Below are 9,298 nucleotides of genomic sequence, written 5' to 3'. Positions count from 1 at the left end.
GATAAAGTAGGTAAAAAGACGAGGGCTAATAGAAATCCGTGGGTAACAGAAGAGATACTGAATTTGATTGATAAAAGGAAAAAATAAAAAAATGCAGTAAGTGAAGCAGACAAATAGGAATACAGACGTCTCAAAAATGACATCGACAGGAAGTGCAAAATGGCTAAGCAGGGATGGCTAGAGGACAAATGTAAGGATGTAGAGGCTTATCTCACTAGGGGTAAGATAGGTACTGCCTACAGGAAAATTAAAGAGACCTTTGGAGTAAAGAGCACCACTTGCATGAATATCAAGAGCTTTGGTGGAAACCCAGTTCTAAGCAAAGAAGGGAAAGCAGAAAGGTGGAAGGAGTATACAGAGGGTCTATACAAGGGCGACGTACTTCAGGACAATATTATGGAAATGGAAGAGGATGTAGATTAAGATGAAATGGGAGATATGATACTGCCTGAAGAGTTTAACAGAGCACTGAAAGACCTGAGTCGAAACGAGGCCCCCGGCGTAGACAACATTCCATTAGAACTACTGACAGCCTTGGTAGAGCCAGTCCTGACAAACTCTACCATCTGGTGAGCAAGATGTATGAGACACGCGAAATACTCTCAGACTTCAAGAAGAATATAATAATCCCAATTCCAAAGAAATCAGGTGTTTACAGATGTGAAAATTACCGAACTATCAGTTTAATAAGTCACAGCTTCAAAATACTAACGCAAATTCTTTACAGACGAATGGGAAAACTGATAGACGCCGACCTCGGAGATGATCAGTTTGGATTCCGTAGAAGTATCGGAACACGTGAGGCAATACTGTTCCTACGACGTATCTTAGAAGAAATGATTAAGGAAACTCAAACCTACGTTTCTAGCATTTGTAGACTAAGAGAAAGCTTTTGACAATATAGATTGGAATACTCTCTTTCAAATTCTGAAGGTGGCAGGGGTAAAATACAGAGAGCGAAAGGCTATTTACAATTTGTACAGAAAGCAGATGGCAGTTGTAAGAGTCGAGGGGTATGAAAGGGAAGCAATGGTTGGGAAGGGAGCGAGACAGGATTGTAGCCTATCCTCGATGCTATTCAATCTGGATACTGAGCAAGCAATAAAGGAAACAAAAGGAATGTTCGGAGTAGGTATTAAAATCCATGGAGAAGAAATAAAAACTTTGAGGTTCGCCGATGACGTAATTCTGTCAGAGGCAGCAAAGGACTTGGAAGAGCAGTTGAACGGAATGGACAGTGTCTTGAGAGGAGGGTATAAGGTGAACATAAACAAAAGCAAAACGAGGATAATGGAATGTAGTCGAATTGAGGCGGGTGATGCTGAGGGAATTAGATTAGGAAATGAGACACTTAAAGTAGTAAAGGAGTTTTGCTATTTGGGGAGCAAAATAACTGTTGATGGTCGAAGTAGAGAGGATATAAATTGTAGACTGGCAATGGCAAGGAAAGCGTTTCTGAAAAAGAGAAATTTGTTAACATCAGGTATAGATTTAAGTCGTTTCTGAAAGTATTTGTATGGAGTGTAGCCATGTATGGAAGTGAAACATGGGCGATAAATAGTTTGGACAAGAAGAGAATAGAAGCTTTCGAAATGTGGTGCTACAGAAGAATACTGAAGATTAGATGAGTTGATCACATATCTAATGAGGAGGTATTGAATAGAACTGGGGAGAAGAGGAGCTTGTGGCACAACTTGACTAGAAGAAGGGATCGGTTGGTGGGACATGTTCTGAGACATCGAGGGATCACAAATTTAGTATTGGAGTTCAGCGTGGAGGGTAAAAATCGTAAGGGAAACCAAGAGATGAATACACTAAGCAGAATCAGAAAGATGTAGGCTGCAGTAGGCATTGGGAGATGAAGAGGCTTGCACAGGATAGAGTAGCATGGAGAGCTGCATCAAACTAGTCTCAGGACTGAAGACCACAACAACAACAACAGCAACAACCCCGTGAAAGTCAACATAAAAAACTTCGAGAGCCAGCTTTGCGTGGGATTAAACTAGAAATATTCAGCACGCTACGTGTCGCTCCTGTAGGGACCCCGAAGAATAGGCACTAACTGCAGCGTGCACAGAGATGTTTAAGTAATCATTCTTCACATGCTCCGTACGTGAAAGGAATGAGAAACAGCCCCGATAACTGTTACTTTGTGAAGTACTCTCTTCATTTTACAATGGTTTGTAGGATACGTATGTATATTAGATGCTGACCTCGTGCTGGCCGTCGTTTGACGGAATGACACAGGACGCGATTCGGTGTATTTCGCCGCGACCAGGTCGTACATGCACGACGCATGACTCACGCATTCTTCGATGTCTTGCTGGTAGCTGGCTTTTCATGTAAAAACTAGACAGGATTATGTTGTGAGTGCCTCAATTCGGAGAAAACTGCCGTGTGTGGACTGCTGTGAGAGGCAACGTGTTGGTGACGACAGTCGCTGTCGACAATCCCAAATAGTCACTGCGTTTAGGAGCAACACACTCGCTTGTTCGATGCTGGTTGACAGAAATCACTGAGCAGCCATACCGCCCTGAACCACCTAATTACAGAACAGAAGCAACCGCTCCAGGCATGTACGTGCAGGCATCTTAAAGTGTCAACTATCACAATGAAAAATTAAAATTACGTAATTTTTTTATTTACAGGTGCAGGTCTGCAGTTATGCTATAAATGGAGATCCCTTAGAACATAGCATGTTTCGTAGCACGTAGCTAGAAGAACCAAAACAAAGCAACAGAGCTAATTGACACAGTCAGTCTTTTTTCATGGGCTTTATTCCCTATCTTTAGCACGTCGGTATGTTAATTTTCGTATTTGGCAATGTTAGTGGTACACGAGGTTACATACCAGGCCAGCTGATTCGTACGCTGAGATTTGCTTAGTATCTACGGTCGGTAAATCGAATCTAACGAAACGGTTGGCCTTAGTTGCAGTTTGGACTCCCCGCGGTAATATCAAAGAGTTGGCAATGGCTTGGCGGTGGGACCCTTCTCCTACTGTGGACGCCAGATAGAATTTGCGCTGGCTCAGTTGCGGTTTTGCAGTGTTTATTGAATGGCTGTGTATTTATTGTGTTTAGAAATACTGGAGAATGGAGGATAACACGGAGACAGCATTAAAGCAGACAAATGTAAACAGTGAACATGGGGGACCAAAATGGAAAGGATGGGTGGGAAATAGTCACGGCTGGCCGCACAGGACACTGTGATAATGCAATGAAGAAAGCAGAAAACTTGTAGCGGAATGGGACTCGAAGCCAGATTTACCGCTTCTCGCGAGCTGTTGCCATAACCGCATTGGTCATCCGGATTCGGACCCTGGCCGTCTAAGATTTCAAACTCAGAGCACACTGAAATGCAGCGCCCCTCATCCATTAAACTCCCTACTTACAAATGCTGACTGCTGTAGGAGTTAGGCGATATCTGTGCATTCGCAATGAAGCAAACACCGAGGAGCCTTTAGCCTCTTTTTCAGAAATGTATGAGTGTCGAGTATATCCGACAGAACAGACCACTGAGGTATATAAAAAGCAGACAGAGTTTTGTCGTGAACCGGAATGTTCATGGTACCCTACGAACTGCCAATATAAAAACAAATTAAAAAGATTATACGCATGGGGAAAAATACGTGCGTTGCTGAATAGTACTGTGCAAGAAGTGAAAAAGAAAACGGAGTCTTTATTGACTTTTTCGCCGTGCATGACCAAGACATTGTGGTGATGAGGTATACAAATCGACATGGTTTGCTTTTAACAGTACGGGCTTCCTGCAAGATAAATTCGGAGTAAAAAAAAAAAAAAAAAAAAATAGCTGTGAACATAGAGGTTAGTGAAAACGTTTCATTTTACTTTTGTATATCCTATTTCAGACGTTGTAACTGATATTGTAATGGAAAATCATGTTATCAAACATAGGAAGCGTTTTTATATCAGTAGAAAATACAGAAAACTCAGAATTACTTTATTTTTAATTATTGTAATAACACACAGTCGAAATAGTATGAAACGTGTTAATATTTAATTTAATTTTGAATGAACATTTTAAACATACAGTAAAGTTGTATCCTTTTCCACTTAGATTTTTCAAGCATATATATCCTGTCTTTGACGTCCGCTGTGGCCGAGGGGTTCTAGGTGTTTCAGTCAGGAACCGTGCTGCTGCTACGGTCGGAGGTTCGAATCCTGCCTTGGGCATGGACGTGTGTGACGTCCTTAGGTTAGTTAGCTTTAAGTAGTTCTAAGTCTAGTAGACTGATGACCTCAGATGTTAAGTCCCATAGTGCTTAGAGCCATTTGAACCAATATCCTGCCTTCGAATAAAAATAATCAGAGTTTTCCTCCCAAATCACTCTTTTAGTTTACTGTTCTCCAAGTTCCTGGGATTACTATTACTGCACCACCTTCATCAAAACTGCCAGGTGACATGTAAATGCTGGATGGCGCGTTACTTTTTCGTAAGAAGTTTTGCAAATATACACATGCCACAACTACTGTCGTTGCTTTGTCTGGAGTCAGTAACAATGGTTTGCGAAGAACTTTGAAAACAGCAGACATAATTCCAAAAACGTTCCCGATGATCCATACCTAAAATTTCGTTTCTTGGAACCTTTTTTCTGATCTACGGGATAATATTTCAGTAAATCATCGTGTAGAACAAAAACATCGTCGCCCACAAAGAAGTATGGAACCTTCATTTGCCTCTATGGTAGTGCCTTTGCAGGAGGGAAGATCAATTTATTATTTTGTAATGATTTACGTAAGTACGAACGTTTTGAAACACCCCCATTAGAAATTCTTCCTTGGCAACCAATGCTGGCAAGCAAGAAACAAACTAATCTGCATTTGAAACAAGTAATGAAATCATATGAAGAAATATTTCATTAAAGGGAGCTCATTGTTGGCTTTACCTCCTGTAAAATTTGGAGTATGGAATGATGTTTTTTGTATAATAGTATTTTTCCTGTGCCTATGCCTACGCCTACAGAAATACAAACCCATCAAAACTATTCTGGAACTCTGCTTATAGTACCAATAGTCACTGCCACTCTTTATCAGTGCCTGTATGGAGCAGTGTCTTCCATCAATTGCTCCATTACAGCTGGGAAAATTCTATTTAATTTCGAGCTTGCGTGTTCCGTTTCATGAATGAAGGTAATACTACTAAACACTACAATAAATTTGTTTACTCACCTTGACATACTTCTGTTGACTTTGAATTATTGGTGAACAAATTTGAGGCACAACACTGCACATAAGTTGTTTTGATATTTTAAATGCGTACATTAAGCTGGCATCCGAATCCTCAATAACTACATGTCTCAGAGTGACCATTAACCGTCCTGCAGCAGATACGGCTCTATTAAAAGAAGGGTCGTCTTTGGAAATTTTAGGGCCTACAAAGTTCAATAAAAATTCGAAGTCTGTAGCTTTCATTCAGAAGAAAATGTGAAATAGCCCATATATTCCAATTCAGCTTTAATTTTGTCTCACCACATCGCTCCATACTTTTTAAAAGGGAGGTTGTTCACCAGGTCGTTTGTTCCATTCACTATCACTCATTGGCCTTGTGTGGACGCACAAGAGGATGGTCGGATGTACCTCCTGCCGCCCAACCAACCCGACCCCCCTCCCCATCCCCCCCCCCCCCCCCCCCCACCACCAGGCATGGAATTTGTATACCTTATCTGTCCGCGTCAAGTGTTATCCGATGTGCAAGTGTGAGAAAATCTTCCGAAGTGTGTGCAGTTCGTGAGTAACAGCCAGGTATTCACCTAGACGGGTGTCTAAAACCGCTTGAAAACCGCATCCGAGCTGGCAAGCACACCGGACCATGTCGTAAATACTCAAGGCGGATTCGGTAAGGGGACGCCGCACCTTTCTGAATCCCGGAAACAGCGTGCTAAAGCGCGGCGCTACCTGGGCATGTATCGTGCGATAAATCGTTTTCTACATTTAGAGGGAAACAACGCTGCAGCAATGCATGCTTTGATGGAAGTGTATGGCAACAATGATACAGTGGTCATGTGGGCATACCCTTTCATTGTGGCCAAACAACTATGGATGATGGAGAAAACAGTGGCAAACGATCTGTCTGTGAAGAACTGAAAGTCGCGGAAGAAGTGGGTACTGCAGTACACGAATCACAAGCGAGCTCGTAATTGATTACTCATGCATTATTTTTCAACATCGTGCACTAAATCTGAAGATGACGAAGGTCGCTGTCCGCTGGGTTACACGACTACTCACACCCATTCAAAAAGCTCGTAGAAAGGAGGTGGCAATTGTAGCTGAACCAGGCCAGTCCATATGACTTGACGCCCACTCACCATAGACATTGGTTGTGTCTCTGGGTGCCCGATGCAAAGGAATAAACCAAGCGGTGGAAACATGTGGATTCACCATCGTCCAACTACGATGAGGCTGAAGACACTACCATCATCGAGTAAGTTGAGACTGAGTGGTTTTTTGGGAATGGTATAGTGTGATGCGAACAGATTATGCTAGCAAGGGGCAAACCGTCACAGAAGACTACCAATATCTCCTGACCAAGCAAAGTGGTGGAAATTTTCCGCAGGGGGTAGTTTTGCTTCACAACAACGCCCCAACGCATTATGCACGTTGTTTTTATTTAGGTTTATTACATCACCCCTCTACACCCTCCCCCACCCTTCACCCTTATCTGAGATGGTATCCAGTGATCTACTCCTCTTCCCTTGGATATTAATTAGTTAGTTAATTTGTTTATTAGATAGTTGGTTCCCTTCTCCATAGATGATTTTCACCATATACTTCATATCGTGAAACGTATCCGTTGAACAAAATATCGCAGGGAGAGTTAGAATATAAGAAACACCAGTGGCATCACTTAGTTTAAGAGTATAAATACCACCAATACGCTATAATGTTACAGTTACATTAATTTTTTTTTTACTGCCGCCCCTCAAGATGACCGGCTAGTTAGAGCGAAGCAAGTAATCATTAATAAAAGGGACATTGGTGAGATGGTGTTTATTATGCACTGCTGTGACGACTGCTTATCACAAAATTGATGGTCTCCTGGTGGCGTTTGCGAGCACTTACAAGGTAAGGAAACCATGAGGGGCGTTCAATAAGTAAGGCAACATACTTTTCTGAAAGCACATAGGTTTTATTCATGATTCCAATACATCATATTATTCCTCATTCAGTTTGCTACATAACCGGTATTTTTCAACATAATCTCCGTTCAATGCGATGGCCTTACGCCACCTTACTGGGATGGCGTGTATGGCCACATAGTACCATTCTACTGGTCGACATCGGAGCCATCATCCCCATCATCCACGTACTGCTTCCCGTGGAGTGCATCCTTTATTGGGCCAAACAGATGGAAGCGCTTTATGGTCTCCTCTTAGGCGGCGAGGTTCCCAGCGGGTACACGCCTTTGAGTACCTCGAATGATGGACGAGTGTGTCAGCAATACCTAGAGAGATGTACAGTTGACCACCGATGTGTTTGATTGTGATCTGTCAATTACCTCGAATGACAGTCTCTACATGCTCCAACACTGCAGGAACCACAGCTGGGTGCGCCCAACCAGCATTCTGGAGATCGGACAGGTTTGCGCAATCTTCTTGCAGTTATGGTGACGCCTCGCCCAACAACTCACCGTATTTTTTTTTTTTTTTTTTTTTTTTTTTTTTTTTTTTTTTTTTTTGTTCACTGCCAGGTCTCTGTAGGCATTCTGAAAGCAAGCACCTATGAATATCTGAAATGCTCTCGATTTGCGCCAGAAGAAACCCGACGACAGTTCTCTGTTTGGAATGCACCTCCGTTACAAACGCCATTTTAAAACCAATGTATAGCTCCGCCACTAATCTCAACATCTTGAAACTAGAGGGGCTGAAATGGGAATATCCCCACGATGTCCCATGACGAATTCCACATTTTTTTCCAACTAAAAATGTCCAAAAAACTGTGTTGCATTACTTATTGAGCGCCCCTCGTGTATAAAGCGTAACTCAATGGTAATAATTTTTTAGGCGAGTCTTTATGTGAAAATAATCCGGAAATGTTCAATGAACATGTGTCCGATTTTCGATTGTTCTGGGACTGGAGCAGGTTGAAGACTACACATATCGGTGAATGGATATTGTAGTGGCACCACAGTTTAAGATAGGAAAGTTTGATTCGCTGCAGCATTTCTGGGTGCACGAGGTACAGGCAGGCGTGGGCCTGTTGACAGTAAGTTACGCTGACCAGCGGTTGCGAAGGAGAATGGAGGCCATAGGGCCATCGAACCGCTGAAAAGAGTAAACACAAGTGTTTGCATGTCGCATGTTACCGGCAGAAGTGGCGCATTGGCGCAATCCAGGTGTTGTGCGTACGTGACTCGGAGTGGCGCATTAGCAAAACAGAGGCGCACAGCTGCGTATAAATAGGTGCCGGTTTTATAACAAGGAATTCAAGTGTGGCAGCTCTCCTGCATGGCGGGGCGTGTCACACCACCAGCTACACGCAGCAGCAGATGGGGTGCCAGCGTTACAGTCCACAGCGGGTCGCTGGTTCGACACAGGGTCCGTGGCCAACCAGCGGCGGGCCACTACATGGCTCGCTACTGCGGGCAGTAGTCCTGGCTCCCGGCACATGCCAGAGGCATCCTGAGGCGAGGGCCACAGATTCAGATGCCTGATCGTGGGCTCTCATTGTTGCCATGATCTCAGACACCTCGGCAAGAAGGACGCAGCTGGCCACCTGCGGCTCACACAGAGCATTCAGCAAGGGTGCATACCACTGAGTCAATTGCCGGCATTCTGACGACACCACAACTCTGCTGGCATACAAGGCCGGCTCAGCATTGCATTGCACAGGCCGCTGGGGTGTTTCCTCAGCACTGCAGGGCTCTGTCACAGAGACTGAGGTGTATGAGAGCACCGTAGTTGGAAGCAATAAATCACTCTGAAAGCTTGGACAAGTCTTAATATGGTGCCTTCTACCTCTTCCCGCTACATTTGATCATCCTGAGACATTCGGTGGCAGAAGTCACTACTGCAATATGAAAACAAATGTGAATATTCTGTACCATAATGCTGGGTAGGTGTTGTGGTGTGCGGAATAATGATGAGACAGATGATTGATTCATTCTACAAGATGTATGGGGTTCTACAATATATGACAGCACTATGACGTCCCACTGACGCAACAGCGGCAAGTGTGATGTACGTTACATTCCGAGCGCTGTCACCCATTCCGTGTTCGCCTTGTTCAACATCTGCATACAGGTGACTCAAAAAGCAGACAACAGTTTTGTGATGAATC

Source organism: Schistocerca gregaria, chromosome 3 (genome assembly GCF_023897955.1).
Source record: "Schistocerca gregaria isolate iqSchGreg1 chromosome 3, iqSchGreg1.2, whole genome shotgun sequence".
In the NCBI taxonomy this organism is placed as follows: domain Eukaryota; kingdom Metazoa; phylum Arthropoda; class Insecta; order Orthoptera; family Acrididae; genus Schistocerca; species Schistocerca gregaria.
Note: the sequence above shows the minus strand (reverse complement) of the source record.